The 15,111-nt window shown below is 50.0% G+C and overlaps 1 protein-coding gene across 9 annotated transcripts in view; it reads right to left on the reverse strand.

Annotated features, from left to right (window-relative positions):
• WDFY3 (WD repeat and FYVE domain containing 3) overlaps positions 1-15,111 on the reverse strand; it is a 372,301-nt gene that overhangs the window by 303,137 nt on the left and 54,053 nt on the right. For 7 of the 9 annotated variants that reach the window (XM_075929523.1, XM_075929529.1, XM_075929525.1 and 4 more), the window contains exon 1: positions 4,571-4,863. The exons of 1 other annotated variant lie outside the window; for it this stretch is intronic. The gene's annotated coding sequence lies outside the window, so the exon portion shown is untranslated. Of the gene's footprint in view, positions 1-4,570; positions 4,864-4,966; positions 5,328-15,111 lie in introns of those variants that run through there. One more of the 9 variants, XM_075929521.1, reaches the window with a different exon arrangement.

The following is a 15,111-nucleotide window of genomic DNA, read 5'->3' on the forward strand; positions in this document are numbered from 1 at the left end:
GCTGGCTAGTTCGAACCCCGTGCCGCACGGCTACACGCGGCACGGACTAGCTAGTTCGGATTAGGCTTCTAATCCGAACTAGCTGTATACCTCGTTCCACGAGGCGTACAGCTAGTTCGGATTAGAAGCCTAATCTGAACTAGCTAGTCCATGCCGCGTGTAGCCGCGCGGCACGGAGTCCGAACTAGCTGGCATTTAAAAATGGCGCCGGCTTGCTTCATGCAAATGAAGCCCGGGAAATTCAAATCCCGGGCTTCATTTGCAACTGCTGATGACTACATTACCCCCGCTAGTTTGAACTAGAGGGGTAGTGTAGACATACCCTTAGAGATATATTTTTGTTAGTTTCTAAGGTGCCACAAGACTACACATTTTCAATAGGTAAAAAACACTCCGGAGAAGACAAAGGCTCTGGAATTATGACTCAAGTGATGTGATTTATGCTAGGAATTTTCAAAAGTAGTAATCATCTGAACTGTTACATATACTCAATTAAACATTGTGAGCTTTAGCTGTGTATACAAATAGTGCCTCATTATTGCTGTCTGCTGCTACATACTCCTGTTATCTAACTTTAACAACAGACATTTGTTTTGTCTCTGTTTAAGTGTACACATTCTGAAGAAGAACATGAAACCAGCACTTCTTCTTGGCTGGTAATGGATATAAACTGGAAGACTTGCAGAATATTTGCACTGGAGGATGCAATATGGCCACATCTGCTACAACATAAGACTTGATTATTCAGTTCTCCTTAACAAAAAGACTCTTCGGATATGTGTTTCATAGCACAGTACACTTAAAGTTAAGAAAGTTACATATAACCAGGGCTTGACAAATAGTGTAATCTACTTGCCCGTGGAAGAGCCGGCGCAGAGCGATCTGCACATGCGCAGAACCATGCGGCTGGCGAGCAGGGCTCGCCGCCGCTCGGCGAGCCCTGCATATAACTGTATTATTACTTAACTATCTTGGTTTTACTAGGATAATCATGTGAGGGCTCCCCAAGATCATGTTTTGAAGGCTTATAACCCACAGGAGACAGAAATACTTATATAAACTATTCTTCCTACACCAGGGGTAAGGAACCCCTAACGTACCTGCTGCAAGCATTTTGTCAGAATTAACTACCACTGGTGGGCTACCACATGCTTTTTTTAACCTAACCAACTGCAGGCATGGAGCCCACAGTTCCCAGTATCGGTTTGCCATTCCTGGCCGATGGGAGCTATGGGAAGCAGCACAGGCTGGGCCACCACTTCCCGCAGCTCCTATCAGCCAGGAATCAACCATGGCCACTGGGAGCTGCAGGGCTCCATGCCTGCAGACACTCAGGTAAACAAAGCATCTGGCAGCCTGCCAGAAGCTAACCATGATGAACCTCCCTCTGGCTGGAGGTTCCCCACCTGTGCCCTATACCATTTAGTTAGACTAATCCTTGAAACACTGTAAGAAGCAAGTCTTGTTAATTTACAGCAGGGGCAAGGAACCTAAGGTCCCAGGGCCAGATGCAGCCTCCAGCTCCCAAGGCTGCCAGGTTGGAGCACACAAAATCTACTAGCCTGGGCCCCACTAGGCTCTGGTGCACGAGGGGAATGTAGGGAGTGTCTTTTCTCCTTCTCAGTCGGAGGCCACTTCAGTAAGCATTTGGTGTTTTTCATTGTGTGTAGCCCCTGATCCAAAAAAGGTTCTCCACCCCAGATTTATAATATTTATGCCACAATTCTGGATGTTTTTACTTAACACTTAGTGCGCATTACCATTGTTTATTGAGCTTATATAAAATGAGATGTTTATAAATGATGCCTGTTCTAGAACATTTAACAAGGGTCTCATGTTTTTAAACAGCTAAAAAGCAAAACTGAAAATGTTACTACTAACATTGGCTAATCATGGAGTCGATACAAGTTGTACCCCTGTGCCTCTGCATTTTAAATATACCAAGAGCCTGGCACTCTTACCACACCTAAAATGCAGAGGTGCAGTGGTCCCAGACTGGTGCGAGCCACGAATGCTACATCTCAGCAGCTCCTATTCACAGCGGTCCGGGCTGGCCAAGGACAGGGGCTGCTTGCTGGAACAGCCTCTTTTCTCGAACTCCACTGCCTTTTAAGCCAGCTCCCCCCAGCACCGCCCCTTGCTGCCTCTCATACAGACACAGCGAGGTCTGGATGACCTCTGGCTCTGGAGGCAGGTACGTTATCCACTGCACCACTGGAGGAGCCCCCCAACCTCCTTACATTCTCGGTCCCTTATCCTTCCTTTGTTCCTAGGGTGCCTGATCCATCCATCACAAAGGTGGTGGTGGCTGTTCCGGGAGGGGAAGGGGGAGAGAAGGTGTCTCAAACTGTTGACCTCTGGCTCAGGAGGTGGAAAGCGAGTAGTCGAGTACTCCACTCAACTACTCACATCACTAGTTACTACACCAAAATGTTTTACTATTCACCCTAAGCATGTCTACAAAAGCTCTCAGGGCCTTTCAGGTGTTGAAAAGCTTAAAACTTATCATCCAAACACCTGAAGAAAAATACACCTGAACTTTCTATCAGTTTCTCCATCATTTTACAAACATTAACTGAAACAAGTCAAGGCAAAATGTAGGCCCTGATTCAGCAACATTCTTAGCACATGTTTAAGTTGCATTTCATAGAATCATAGAACCACAGAACTGGAAGAGACCTCAGAAGGTCATCAAGTCCAGCCCCCTGCTCTAGGCAGGACCAATCCCAATTAAATGAACCTGGCCAGGGCTTTGTCAAGCCGAGACTTAAGCACCTCTAGGAATGGAGACTCCACTACTTCCCTAGGTAACCCATTCCAGTACTTCACTACCCTCCTAGTGAAATAGTTTTTCCTAATATCCAACCTGGACCTCTCCCACCACAACTTGAGACCATTGCTCCTTGTTCTGCCATCTATCACTACTGAGAACAGCCTCTCTCCATCCTCTTTGGAACCTCCCTTCAGGAAGTTGAAGGCTGCTATCAAATCCTTCCTCACTCTTCGCTTCTGCAGACTAAACAGACCCAAGTCCCTCAGCCTCTCCTCATAAGTCATAAGCTCCAGCCCCCTAATCATTTTGGTTGCCCTCCGCTGGACCCTCTCCAATGCGTCCACATCCTTTTTGTAGTGGGGGGCCCCGAACTGGACACAATACTCCAGATGTGGCCTCACCAGAGCCAAATAAAGGGGAATAATGACATCTCTAGATCTGCAGGCAATGCTCCTCTTCATGCAACCTAATATGCCATTAGTCTTCTTGGCTACAAGGGCACACTGTTGTCCCAAGTGCAGGACTCTACAGTTGTCCTTGTTGAACCTCATCACATTTCTTGTGGCCCAATCCTCCAATTTGCTTCAATGCATTAAAAAACCCACTATGGACAACAAAAGAAAAAAATTTAAAACTGCATGTTAAGGTGCATGTGCAGATGAACTTGTCCAATTCCTACACAATACATACTACCCTGCAAAATCCCAGTCAGTGGTGCTCTGCTGTTTCTTTCTATCTGTGCATGCCACAGAAGACACTAAAGATACTCTTCATATAATACAGCTGTATTTTTTTCTTAAAAGTGAAAAGTTTTCTTCTTGCTATCATGTAAGTTCTCTCAAAATTATACAACACCATTTGGAACTAACTCGCAAAGACATGATGCAAATTCTACATTCAAGTCTTTGACCACCATGCTATTTGGTGAAAACTCTTCACCTAGATTAGCTGTGAAACATTTCAAGAGCAAAAGGAAGATCTTTTCCTTCTTTGCACGGCCCTATTTCTGCCTTTTAGGACGTTTCTCACACAGACATTCCCAACACTTCTGTGAAGCCATCAAGACGCCAAACTAAAGCCCTGATCTTTCAAGGCTATGTACATAAGTAGATTCAATACTGGCACTGAAGCAAATACTCCAGGCAAGTGCAGGGATCATTCTGGACCTTCAGTTTACAGGACTGTGGCCTAGAATGTAAGTTTCCCTCGAATGTGCCTCAAATCTGTAATTTATCATACCCAGCGTTGCAGCTCTAACAGCCACCCATAAATGATCCCTCCAAAGTATCTTCTCTCACCCCCTGTAGGGACATGAAGAAAACTCCTCCTTGCTTTTAATACGGCTCCCTCTCCTTCCAGAGAGGCCAAGTGGGAGAGTATCCCGCAGCCAAACACCACGGTGCCCCACCCCCCAAACACAAAGGTGTTGCCCTCAGGCTTCGCGGGGCAGAATGGGCCGCGGTCCAGCCCTTCTCCTGGGCCTGGAACAACAAAGGGCAACAGGCAGAGGGTTCATCGCTGCAGGGCCTCGGCTCTGCCGGCGCTCCCAGGGCTCGCCCCCAGCCAGCAGAGCTGGGATTACCTGCCCACCCCGGGCCGGCCATACCAGGCTCGCCCCGAGCCAGGCCTCGCTCCCCAGCGTCGCTCCCTTTCCCAGCCCGGGCGGCGGCAGAGCTCGGATGGAGGAAGGCAGCTCCCGGCGCATCCCTGGGAAACAGGGAGCGGAACCGCCGCCGAGGCCTGGCGACGGGGGAAGACAAGGGACGACAAAGCGGGGCGGGCTGCGGGGGGACTCACCGGGTGGGGGCCGCGCTCCGCCCGCGCGGGGCAGTGATTATTCAATAGCCGGGGCTGCGGCTCCCGCAGGAAACCCCCTGGCCGGCTCCCCCGCTGCGGCCCGGCGGGCACCGCGCTCAGCCGCCGCCGCCGCTGCTGCTTCCAGGCTCCGCTGGCCTCTCGTCCCCATCAGGAGCGGGCCGGGCCGAGCGGACGCGACAGGAGCTGCCGGGGCCGCTCCCCGGAGCTGCCGGTGGCCATTTTAATCCGCCTTCGCTTCCCGAGTGCCCGGCTCCAAGCGCTGCCTCCTCCCGCCGCTCCGCCTCCCGCCCGGCCCGCTCCCTCCCCCACCCGGCCCGCCTCCCTCCTCCCCTGCCAGCCCACCCCAGCCGGGCGCTTCGCCTCCGGGCCACTTACTGCTCCGTGCGGCGCCTACGTGCAGGGGAGCCCCTCGGGCCCCCGGCCCTCGCCACGCGCCATCCGCTGAGGCATCCCCGAGAGCCGCTCGCGCCCGCCCGGCAGCGGCAGAAGCCGTTGGGTGGCTGAGGGATGGTGTTTGGGGGGGGGGGGGGCAGATGTTGTCCTGAGCCACCCGCAGCCCAGCTCGCCCCTGCAGGGCTCCCCGGGGTGGTCACGTTGAAGCAGCCCACATCGAGCAGGAGGACGGACGCGGGCTCCCGACGACAGCCGCTCGCCGCTTTTCCTCAAGGAGGGAGCCAGAGGCGCCCTCTTCCCGCGGGCACCTGGGCTGCAGCTCCGTCTGGCGAGGGGTTTCTTTCCCGGATCCTCGAGGAGCGGGCTCTGCGACGCCACCACACGCACAGGAGCCGAAACACCTCGCAGCTGTCGAGGAACGGATGTCAGGAGAGTCTCCCCTCCGCAGAAACACCCTCGCCACAGAGTTTCCGTCCCGGGCAGCGCTTCTCACTAACCAAGAGGAAAATGAAAATTGAGGCTTCCAATGCTTCAAATTGATACAAAATGCAGGACAATGTAGCACTTTAAAGACTAACAAGATGGTTTATTAGGTGATGAGCTTTCGTGGGCCAGACCCACTTCCTCAGATCAAATAGTGGAAGAAAGTAGTCACAACCATATTCTTCCACTATTTGATCTGAGGAAGTGGGTCTGGCCCACGAAAGCTCATCATCTAATAAACCATCTTGTTAGTCTTTAAAGTGCTACGTTGTCCTGCATTTTGCTTCAACTACCCCAGACTAACACGGCTACATTTCTATCAAATTGATACGTGATTGGCGCACTAAGTAGTGAAAATAATTAGTTGAATATGTTTAATTTGATCTGTACACGTAGCAGGGTTAGAGCTGTACCAGTTTTATTACTATGTTTTTTCTTCTAGTGATCGCTCCTGTTCATTCCGATAAGTGGGTGCTTTTACCCAAGGGCTGTGTCTACACTGGGCCACTTATTCCGGAAAATCAGCCGCTTTTCCGGAATAAGCTGCGAGCTGTCTACACTGGCCCTTGAATTGCCGGAAAAGCAACGATGCTCTACTGTACAAAATCAGCTGCTATTCCGGAAAAACTATTCTGCTCCCGCTCGGGCATAAGTCCTTATTCCGGAACACTGTTCCGGAAAAGGGCCAGTGTAGACAGCCCAGTAGTCTTTTCCAGAAAAAAAAGCCCCGATCACGAAAATGGTGATCGGGGCTCTTTTCCGGAAAAGCGTGTCTACATTGGCCACAGACGCTTTTCCGAAAAAAGGGCTTTTCCAGAAAAGCAGCCTGCCAATGTAGACGCTCCTTTTCCGGAAAAACTGAAAACGGAATAGTATTCCGTTTTAAGCATTTCCGGAAATTCATGCCAGTGTAGACACAGCCAAGTGGTATCTGTAAGGCCAGCTGTGGAGCCTCCGGCCTGTCTGCTGCAACGGTGTACATAAGGCACAGCCAATCTCTTCTGCCCATCTCAGTTCTTTCTTACCAGTCATGATAGTTGCTGGAACAGCTTCAATCTCTTGCTTTGCAAACGTCTTGATTACCCTCCTATTGACATAGTTCTAGTTAGTGTTTAGAAGTTACTTCCTTAGTTGATGTACAGAGTTTGTGTGATTAGGGGTTTTTCCCCCTACTGTAGCCCCAGCTTTGGGTCATGCCACTCTGCCAAGGGTTTACTTTAAAGTGTGTGAGGGCTGCAGATTGCTTATGCCAAAGTGTGATCCTCACGCTGACTGCCTCAAATGTCTGGGTGAGGGTCTCCTAACAGAGATGTGCCCGATTTGTAGCGCTTTTGTCCCTAGATCAAAAAGGAGAGGGAACACCAACTTAAGCTCCACTTAATGGAGGCAGCACTGCAGCCGTCCCTGGCACTGGTGGTGCATAGTGCAGTGGCATTGGTGCATGACCCAGCTCTGAAGAAGTATTTAAGCCATAGGCACCAGTCTCCCCATCATGTGGGGGTCATGCACCTGGCACCACTCCCAATTTCCCATGCCAGCCAGGAAAGTGGCAGACAGGGGCAGGTCACTGCTGAAGGCACCATATAAAGACCTTCTGCCTTTGGCAATGCCACCATCTGTGGAGCCCAGTGGTTGTGATCTCCCCTGATAGGGACTGGCTGGAAGAGGACATAAACCTTTCATCTGTACCGAATAACTTTGAGGCTGCCAAGGACCTCATTGAGATGATGGCTTGTTCATCATCACCAAAAGAGCATTCCCATGCTGCACATAGCAGCACCGATGGTAGGAATCTTGTCTTCGGCGCAGGTACTTTTGCCACCATGATCCTCATCAACACTCCAGGTGCCAATGGCACTGTTAGTGCGAGACATGTTACCCTGGCACTGTTGGACACAGCACCATTAGCCACACGTGCAGTCGGTGCCACTGAGTGACACCAGCCCCCATAGTACAGATGCCACCAGCATTGACACTTGTGGCCTTGGCCACTGACAGTTCCAGCGCAGGTAGTGGCACCACCCCAACAACACTGCAAACTGATCACACTGACCAGATACTTAGTGTCTCCCTGGCACCATGAGGTTCTCCCCATTCCCCTCCCCTCCCCCCAGACTGGCACCAAATATTCGATGGGAGGAGTCATCAGCATCTTCTTGCAGTTAGTTCCACTCGCGTTCACAGCACCAGGAAGTGCTAGCAGGACAGTCCTTTCCACCTCAGTGGCAGGTGCCCATAAACTGGCCCTTTTGGACTCATTGGGCCTGCCACCGGAGTCATCAAAGCTGACTTCGGTAGTGTCAGTGCCCAGGGGCCTTCCCTCTGCTACCATGGTACCAGTTCCCACAGAAAGAACACCTCAGGTGCTGTCTGTCCTGGTGTTGACACAGATGCAGCAAAGCCCACAGCTGAGCCACCTCCCTTCCTTGTCCCCATCATCAATTTGCATCAATACGGAGGCTCTGGTCCTGATGAGGTGGTGGCTGGTACATCCTTCACCTCCCTCCCATGGGTCTCAGAGTCCACCAGGACTTAATATGCAGGGTGGTACAGAATCTGTAATTACAAGCAGAGAAAGTGATGCAGGAGTCAGATCCCATGATGGATATCCTCTTGGCATAGGGGCCTTCCAGGATGGTGCTGTCGCTCATTAAGTCCATCAGTACCACTACCAAGGTGCTGTGGCAGATGCTGGCATCCATCCCACCCATGGGAAAAGTGGTTGATAACTTTGTACCCCCAAAAGGGAGATGAGCACCTCTTTACACATCTGCAGCTCGGTACATTTGTGATCCATACAGCCAATCATAAGGAACACCAAGGCTGAGGAGCCCAAAAACACTGGACCTCTTTGGGAGAAAAGTCTATGCCACCAGGGGTCTGCAGTTATGGGTGGCTAACCAGCAGGTAGTCCTTAGTACATATGCCTATAATTCATGGTGCACCTTAGATAAATTCAAGGAACTGTGGCTGCAGGACTCTTGCTCTGAATTCTCTGCTATCCTCAGTGAGGGCAGGGTGGTTTCCCATATGGCTTTGCAAATCATCCTGCACTCTGTTGATTTGGATGCCACAGCCATCACCGTAAGGCATTCGGCATGGTTGCAGGTGTCAGGCATTCCACCTGAGCTACAGACCACCATTCAGGCCTTGCCTTTTGACTGTGTAGGGTTTTTCACGGAAGCAACGGACTCATGCCTGTACAGTCTCAAGGATGCCTGGGCTATGCTTAAGAGCCTGAATATCCACCTCTGCTCTGCCCCCTAAAGCAACTGCAGGGTCCTAAGCCTGCTTTTTGACGGTGCCCCCGGAGACCTCACACTAGCACCTACTCTGAATATCTCTTCCCCTTAGGGAATAGTCTGTCCCACTTCTGCCATGCACTGCCAGTTGCCCCAGTAGGAAGGCAGGATAAGAGGTGCCCTGAAGGTGCAGGTGTGGTGGGCTCTCAAGTGGCCTAAGGGGTTAGGGGATTGGCCTAGGGACCCCATGGTTGTGGGCTCAAGCCCTACCCACCCAGGAGTATACCAGCACCACTTATCTCCCCCCTCAGGGACCATCCTCATGAGCAGCTTCTCATACAGGAGGGAGGCTTCTAGCTTTGGGAGTGATAGAGGAAGTTCTGTGGCTGTTCAGGGGCAAGGAGTTCTATTGTTGTTCCTCCTTTATCCCAAAGGCCAAGGAAGGTCTCAGGCCTATTTTGGACATATGGAATCTCAACATATATATATCAGGAAATCATGTTTTCGCATGGCATCTCTGGCCACCATCATTCCATCCCTTGATCTGGGGGACTGGTAAGTTGCCCTTGACATGAAGGATGAATCTTTCCACATATCCATTATCCCCTCCCACAGAAGGTTCTTAAGGTTTTTGGTCTGGGACCAGCATTACCAGTTTTAGATGCTACCCTTTGGCCTCTTTACTGCTCCCAGAGTCTTTACAAAATGCACAGCAGTGGTGGTGGCATTCCTGTGCAAGCATGGTGTCCAGGTGTTTTCCTATCTGGCCAATTAGCTCATCAAAACCAGTTCCTACAAACGGACTCTGGGACAGGTCACGTTAGCATGCAACATGCTCCAGAGGTTTGGCTTTATCCTGATTTTAGATTCACTTTGGTTCCCACTTAATGCATAGAATTCATAGGGAGCTTATTGGACTCCATGATGGACAGAGCATGTCTCCCAGATACATGCTTCCAGGCCCTGAGCGCCTTCATCCTCAGCCTCCAGCATTTCCCCATGATATCATCCAGGAATGCTTGTCATTGCTGGGGCACATGGCAGTCTGCATAGCTTGGGCACATAGCTGGGGCACATATCCTGCCTTTCTCTCTGTCCCCTCTAAGCATGGCTGGCACAGGTCTACAAACTGGCGAAGGACCCTGCAGCTCTCGGTAGTGTGCTTGGGAGTACCCTTCTGTAGGCTAGACCCCTCATGGTCCCTGGTGACAGACACATCTGGGATGGGGGGACCACAGAATCAAGGCCTGTGGTCCCAGGCCAAGCTGGGCCTTCATTATAAATGTATGGGAATTGAATGCCATTCACCTGGCTTGCCAGATATTTGGGGGCCATGGAGGGGAGCATGTGCAGGGAAATGTTCACGGACAACACCACAGCAAAGGAAGGTGTCAACAAGGAGGGTGAGGCTCACTTCTCTCCCCTGTGCCAGGAAGCTTTGGCACTTTGGGAATTCTGCATCACCAACAACATTGCTCTGCAAGCCTCATTCCTCACAATGACTTGGCAGAACAACTCAACCACTCATTCTCTAACCATGAGTGGCCACTCCAGGCAGACATTTTATTGCCCAGTTTCCAAGGTATAGGTTTCCCCTAGTGCAGTGATCGCCAACCAGTAGATTGGGATCTACTGGTAGTTCTTGGTGTCTCTGATCCTAACTGGTTTGGCCAAGAGACTTATCAAGTGCTGGCACTTCAACTGCCCTTCCCCTTTCCCTCTTCCCACCTTCCCCCCGACTGTTGCATATCTCCTTCCCTTTGCCTTGGTGCTGTCCCCTCTGGAGCCTCCTGCTTTCTGTGCAGGGCAGGGGAGGGGGCGCTGTCAGGATGCCTTCTCTCCCACTTTGTATTCTATTTCCACCAAGCAGAGTCAGGGCACAACAGGACCTGGGGCAGAGATTGCTGGCTGTTTTGGGGAGTGGTGCAGGGGCAGGATAGGGGTGAGCCTGCCTTAGCCCTACCACCCAGGAGCCACCTGAGGTAAGCAGTTCCCAGCTGGAGCCCACATCCCAAAAACCTGCCCCAGTCATGAACCTTAGCCTTAGTGTTTATCTATCTGCAAAGCATAAGGAATATACACTAGGTCATGTTTCAGTCATTCAGATGTTCAGTTTATTAAATTCAGTTCCTAAACAGGTACAATTTATTGCACTGGGTACAGAAATATATCCATCTCAAGTCACTTAAGAAATCTGGAACTAACAGCTCAGCTTGTATTTAGTCACCTAAAAAATAGACTTTTAGAGGTCCTAGGTGCCCAATTGCTCTGTTTCCTTAGTAGAAGCTCTTCCAAAAGGCAGATGTTATTCTGGCTGTTAAATAGGAGCTCTGCTTTTTGGGAAATGTCCTCACTTGTTCAGGCCACAGTGAATATCGTGTAATATACTATTGTATATCCTGCTGCAGTCCAGCCAAATCCTGATTCCATTAAAGGCAGAAGTGAAATACCAGTGAGCATCAGCAAAGTGATTCTCACTACACATCCTTTAGATCTACATCATGGAAGCATGTCTTTGCTAGGTGATGGCTTCTATCAGAAAATTCAGCATCCAGAATTTCTACTCTCAGTATACTAGCAGAAGCCAAAAATTGGGCCCTGAATCAGAATAGACTGGCCAATAATTTAGTCTCCTACACAGACTACATCTCCCTCACTTTCTTACAGTGCTTGCATTTCTCCTCATTTAGGCCCAAAAGCATTAGGCATACTAATACAAAGTTGCACAGTATGTTTATCATGTAGCAATTTAAAGATAACCAGTTTTCTCAGCTAAAGAAGAAAATGTCTACTCCCAATTCCTTAGCACCTTGCAATGGAAACTACTTGTTTTATTAAACTTTACTAATAAGCATATCTCTATTTCATAATAGCTATATCTCTCTACTTCTTAGATGTTAAAAATAAAAAAGCATTTCATTTTGTAGTGGGAACAAGACTGGGGACTTAGGCACTGACCTCAAGGGAAGGTTGATCAGACGTATGTATAAGTAAGGTAATTGTGAAATGTTATAAAATTGAATGACTGAAAAAGGAGAAAAAACTATGAGAGCAAAACTAGGAAGAGTGATTTTTTTGTTTTGTTTGATGCATCAATGTGGGTGTTTGAGCCAGCTGCTGGCTAGTTCAAGGGACAAGTTTATACTAGTGTCTCCTAAGTGGGGACAGTAAATATTGCAGAAAACATGCACCTACATCAGATGCATGATCACATAGAAGACAGTTCCTCTCAGTTATATTCTTGATCATAGAATCATAGAACTATACAGCTGGAAGAGACCTCAGAAGGTCCTCAAGTCCAGCCCCCTGCTCTAGGCAGGGCCAATCCCAGCTAAATCAACTCGGCCAGGGCTTTGTCAAGCCGAGACTTAAACACCTCTAGGGATGGAGACTCCACTACTTCCCTAGGTAACCCATTCCAGTGCTTCACTGCCCTCCTAGTGAAGTAGTTTTTCCTAATATCCAACCTGGACCTCTCCCACCACAACTTGAGACCATTGCTCCTTGTTCTCCCATCTGTCACTACTGAGAACAGGCTCTCTCCATCCTCTTTGGAACCTCCTTTCAGGAAGTTGAAGGCTGCTATCAAATCCCCCTTCACTCTTTGCTTCTGCAGACTAAACAGACCCAACTCCCCCAGCCTCTTCTCATAGGTCATATGCTCCAGCCCCCTAATCATTTTGGTTGCCCTCCACTGGACCCTATCCAATGTGTCCACATCCTTTTTGTAGTGGGGGGCCCAGAACAGGAAACAATACTCCAGATGTGGCCTCATCAGAGCCGAATAAAGGGGAATAATGACATCTCTGGATCTCCTGGCAATGCTCCTCTTAATGCAACCTAATATGCCATTAGCCTTCTTGGCTACAAGGGTACACTGTTGTCTCCTATCCAGCTTCTCATCCACTGTAACCCCCAGGTCCTTTTCTGCAGAACTACTACTTAGCTGGTTGGTCCCCAGCCTGTAACAATGCTTGGGATTCTTCCGTCCCAAGTGCAGGATTCTACACTTGTCCTTGTTGAACCTCATCAGATTTCTTATGGCCCAATCCTCCAATTTGTCTAAGTAACTCTGGACCCTATCTCTGCCCCCAAGTGTATCTACCTCTCCCCCTAGCTTAATGTCACCCGCAAACTTACTGAGGGTGGAATCCATCCCCTCATCCAGGTCATTAATAAAGATATTGAACAAGACTGGTCCTAGAACTGAACCTTGGGGCACTATGCTAGAAACCGACCGCCATCCTGTCATCGAGCCGTTGATCACTACCTGCTGGGCCCGGCCTTCTAGCCATCCTTCTATCCATCTTACCGTCCATTTATCCAGTCTACATTCCCTTAACTTGCTGGCAAGAATATTGTGGGAGACCGTATCAAAAGCCTTGCTAAAGTAAAGGTATATCACATCCACTGACTTCCACGTCCACAGAGCCAGTTACCTCATCATAGAAGCTAATCAGATTGGTCAGGCACGACTTTCCCTTGTTGAATCCATGCTGACTATTCCTAATCACTTTCCTCTCTTCCAAGTGCCTCAAAATGGATTCCTTAAGGATCCCTTCCATGATTTTTCCAGGAACCGAGGTAAGACTGACCGGCCTATAGTTCCCTGAATTGTTCTTCCCTTTTTTGAAGATGGGTACTACTTTTGCCTTTTTCCAATCATCTGGGATTTCCCCCGACCTCCACGACTTTTCAAAGATAATGGCCAAAGGCTCCTCAATGACAAAGAGCGAGGTCCAAGATTAATTGAGAATGAAACCCATCTGGGTAAGGATTGGGCCAGCACTCTAAAAAGCCAGGAGGCTAAAAGCAGAAGAGGGCTGCAGGGGAAGAAATCTGAAGTCACCCCTTGGACGAGGAAGGTAGTCAGGGGTAAGGGGGAAATACTTGGGGAGTATGAGCACTCCAGAGCATGTCTTGGAGCAAGAAATCTGCCAAGAGGCTAGGAGGGATGAAGAAGCCGCGGGGTACATAGAGAAAGCTCAAGTGATAAACCCAGAAGCAGGAAAGAGAGAAGTGGGAGGCTTAGTAGGAAGGAACCCAGGGAAACAGTAACAGGGATAGGCGGTGAGTTATATGGGCTCATGGTGCCTGTGCACCAGCAATACTCAGAGCCGGGGGCCCTGCTCCACCAATATGGAGCAGGGTCTCTCCCCCGGCCCTGCCTGGAGCGGGTCCCGGCCCCCACCAATTGGGAGGCTGTGACGAGTGGGGCCAGCTGACCTGGGCCCTGCGAGGAGGCTCCTTTGCCTTCTGGGGACGGGTGTCGAGCTGCTCTGTGTGTGAGCCGCTCGCACGCAGGTCTGCCCCAGCCACATACCTGCATACCTGTGGGGGAGCGTGGTGGTGCTGGAGCAGACTGACCACTCGCTGCTGCCGTGACCCCAGCGATTTCCCAGCCGCTCCAGGTTATCTGCCACCTCTCATCTCCTGAAGACTCTTTCTCCCTGAGAGAGGTTAGTCCCCCGTCCCCCACTGCTGCCTCCTTTGGCCCCCATCTGATCCCCGCACGGCTCCTCAGGGATTATCGTCCTTCCCTGCAGGATTATTCCCGAGCTGCCCCTGCTCAGCGTTCTTCCTTCCCCAAGGAATTATCTCCCCTCCCTATTGCAATCTACACCGAGATGGGGGGGGGGGGGTGTTGGTGCAAGAGGGTGACTTTTAATAGCTACAGGGCTGTCATCCCACTAGGTTTTGTATTCACTACAGGCTGAGGGAAATGTGAGGATTTCTCAGAAAAGGCAGAAAGTAGTTTTCTATTAAAGAAAACAGAACTACTGATTTCATTGAGAACACGCCCATAATTTGACAAACAGAGCTTTGTGAATGTCTGCACATATATGCTGCCGTTGTTACACATCGGCAGTGTCTATACTGCACCCCTTTTCCAGAAAAGGGATGCAGATGAGACAAGTCGGAATTGCAAATGAAGCGGGGATTTAAATTTTCCCCGCTTCATTTGTATAAACATGGCTGCTGCTTTTTTCCGGCTTGGGGCTTTGCCGGAAAAAAGCGCCAGTCCAGACTTGACAAAGCTCTGGCTGGGTTGATTTAGTTGGGATTGGTCCTGCTTTGGGCAGGGGGCTGGACTTGATGACCTCCTGAGGTCTCTTCCAGCTCTATGATTTTATGATTTGGGAAGTACTGGCTGCTTAACCTTGGGGGCAGAGCCTGAGAGATGCTCGCTGGCTCACACTGGCCATGTTTGGGTCCGGCGCTATGGCTCAAGGCTTTATCTTTGTATCCATGTCCATCAGTGTGAAATAAGCTATTTGCATATATCTGCATATATATTTGCATATACATGGAAACCACACTTAAATTGCAGCCCCTGGTATGTGCCAGGAGTATCATTGTGGCCCGCAGCGCTTCCGAAGTTGAGAAGCTCTGCCCAAAAAG

The sequence above is a fragment of the Pelodiscus sinensis genome, chromosome 5, assembly GCF_049634645.1.
Source record: "Pelodiscus sinensis isolate JC-2024 chromosome 5, ASM4963464v1, whole genome shotgun sequence".
NCBI classification, from domain to species: Eukaryota; Metazoa; Chordata; order Testudines; family Trionychidae; genus Pelodiscus; species Pelodiscus sinensis.